The sequence below is a fragment of the Kryptolebias marmoratus genome, linkage group LG21, assembly GCF_001649575.2.
Source record: "Kryptolebias marmoratus isolate JLee-2015 linkage group LG21, ASM164957v2, whole genome shotgun sequence".
Lineage (NCBI taxonomy): Eukaryota > Metazoa > Chordata > Actinopteri > Cyprinodontiformes > Rivulidae > Kryptolebias > Kryptolebias marmoratus.
In genome coordinates, this window is record NC_051450.1 from 3,659,119 (window position 1) to 3,662,056 (window position 2,938).

The 2,938-nt window shown below is 36.9% G+C and overlaps 1 long non-coding RNA gene across 2 annotated transcripts; it reads left to right on the top strand.

Annotated features, from left to right (window-relative positions):
* The first annotated feature begins 681 nt into the window (after positions 1–681).
* On the top strand, positions 682–2,525 carry LOC108250509. 2 transcript variants are annotated; one of them, XR_005232581.1, is made up of 4 exons: positions 682–865; positions 993–1,139; positions 1,753–1,893; positions 2,051–2,525. It is a non-coding gene; the product is annotated as an uncharacterized LOC108250509 (long non-coding RNA). The 2 variants fall into 2 exon arrangements; XR_001809296.3 differs by lacking the exon at positions 993–1,139 and having other exon boundaries at positions 698–865.
* Positions 2,526–2,938: the final 413 nt, after the last annotated feature.

Here is a 2,938-nt window from a genome sequence, read left to right on the forward strand (position 1 = left end):
AAAAAAAAAAAGGGGGGGGGGGGTTGTAATGTGTCTGCATACCCCTCAGAAAGTAGGTAGTTGCACCCCTGCATGTCCACTTTGCAAATAATTTATTAATGTGCAAAGCTGCCGCTGATTATTTTTTGTCTTGCCACCGTTGATATTCCTCTCTCCTACAGCCTGATGAACATCATTGAATATGCAAATTAGGTGATGATATCATCTAACAACTTCTAGCAGCTCAAAATGTCACTCCAAGCTCAGATCAAAACTTGAGAGCCCTGATCTTCAGCAGCTATGACATGTGTTTAATTCAAATTAATTGATCAGAATTCAGGAAAATCCTGTGGAATCTATGATGTTTGTGTGTATTTCTGGGAGTGATGTTTTAAATACATGATCAGCTGATGAATAGATAAGCTGCGTCTGGCAAAACTTTTTATATACAACTGTATATATTTGGGCAGACAGACTTAAACACAGATAATTTAATGCTTAAAATGTGAATTTTGTGGGGGTGGGGGGAGGGTGCAGTGGTGCCAGCTTCACGCTATGTTGTCCCACATTGACATTCCCAAATGTTGGCAAGTATACAAAGTTGACAATATCAAAACATTAGTGTTGGAAAGGCAGTGAGTTGTAGCACTGAGAGCCCTCTAGTGGCGAATGTTGGTAGGTGCGTATTTTAGTTCAGAAACTGCTCAACACTTTAGTCCGACACTGAGCCGGTGTGATAGAACAGCTGGTGGCGAGAATAACTGGTGGTGGCAGCTGGGAGAGGAAGATGTTTTTATGGGTGTGGCTTTTTAGGACCCTTTAACCGAACCAGGAAATAAACAATGCGAGTTCAACTACAAATCTTTGAAAAATAGGATCTGATTCCGTAAGTTATCCATAAAGATCTCATGAATAACTCACTAGAAAGACGTTTTATTGCTTTAATATTGTATGTTACTTTTTATGAAATAATATTTGCAAAACTGCTGACACAGAGCTTGTAAATTACACAGACCTTATACTGGTTTATACGGAACCCCTAAGGGGACATGGAGGGAAAAGAAATCCCGAGATCCCGAGAAACTTTATCCGGATCAGGATCAGTACATAACGACCTAATCACAGCGATGGAGGACACACACCCATGGGACCGCAGTGAAGTTAGTTTTAAGTTGGATGTTGGATATTCGCGCTCCGCGGAGTTAGCGGCGTTTAGCTCACGGCTGACCCGAAACAGGAGCGCTAATGTCGGCCAGCCGTTCTCTGCCGGCCCCTTCTCTCACGCGCGGTGGTTCACTTAGGGACCATCAATAAATTTTCCTTACCCCTCGCTCCTGAAAAACAAATATTGATATATTTCTTGTCGTTTCACCAACTGGTACAAAACCTTTGGTAAATCATACTACGAAATTATATAAATGAGTCACAATCTATTTTATCCCATTTGAACCCTTTTTATATTTTTTAGATACTTTTATTGTCAAAATTTATCATTTTTCTACAATGGTTTCCAGGTCATGTGACCCACTGACTCAAAATCAGTGTGAAACTGTTCTACTACTCTGGACAGATGCAGCACAGTCCATTTTGTAACATTTGAACACTTTTTTATATTTTTTATATTTTATTTTTGTCAAAGTTTATCATTTTTCTACAATGGTTTCTAGGTCATGTGACCCACTGACTCAAAATCTGTCTGAAACTGTTCTTCTACTCTAAACAGATGAAGAACAGTCCATTTTGTAACATTCTAACCCTTTTGTTATTTTTTAGATCAGTGTGAACAAAAGCTGCAAAAGGAACAGTAAAATCAAAAACAACAGGACGACTGGTGCAAAAGAAAGAGGCAGCAGTGAACCCATGTCTCCACTCTCCTTTGTAAGCTGATGGACTATCAGTGGAACTTCTAAAATGGTAAGATTACACATTTACACACAATCTGTTTTCTGTATGTGCTTTTTGCTTATTTTCTCTATCTGTCCTCCTCATCCTGTCTGTCTTTAACTGACAGTTTAATTTGCTGTATATGCCATGTGTTAATAAAACATTTTTCCTTTTCTTCATCTTCTAGGAACCCTTTGATGGTTTCTGGAGGTGTTCAGGAAGAAACCCTACAACACTTATTTATGTTGGTTTTGTTTGGGTGTTTAGTAAGTTTTAAACCCCAATTTTAATGTTTGACAGCGGTGGACTCCTTTCTTCCTTCATAAGGACAAAGACATTTAGAATTTTGACTGAAGGTTTTACATGAAAGAATTATAAGACATTGTTCTTATCCCTTTGTTTGGAAATTTGGACCCTTTGGAACTTTTATTGCGAAGGCTATGGGTATGCAATGTAACATCACCATGTGGATTATGCATTAAAAAAAGATCAAATCATAATGTGTTTAGATTACAGATTACAGTTTAGATTTACACTCTGGTTGCAATAATTTTTCATGTATATGTATAAATAAAATGCTGCTGTTGTAAGACATGTTTTCTTTTAATATGCTGCAGTTTTTGGTTCTAAATTGACAATGAAATAAAGTAATTTAAAATGGTTTTTATTTGCTTGAAATTATAAAAATTACTCAAATTTATTGAGTTTGATAAAGTTGCAAGTTGACATTTTAGTTTTTAACAGCTAGCAATACCCAAAGTATGCAGTTTGTTCAAGTACTGTTGAAATTTCAATTTAAAGAGGCGTCTTAAACTCTCATTTACATGATTACTGTAAAATTTTGATAAAATCATAGAAAAGTTGTTATTATTCCTAGGTCCTTCACAAGGATGCCCCCCCACACACACACAGGGAGGGAAAATGGTGTTAGGGGTAAAAAAACATTTGTCAAGTGTTGCTCGCTAAGAATGGGTCGTTTCAAGAAAGGACCCATTTTTTAATGTTTTTTGCGAGTTACATATATATAAATAAAAGGGACACAGAAGGAAAATATGTCTGTTAGAAAGAGATGTTG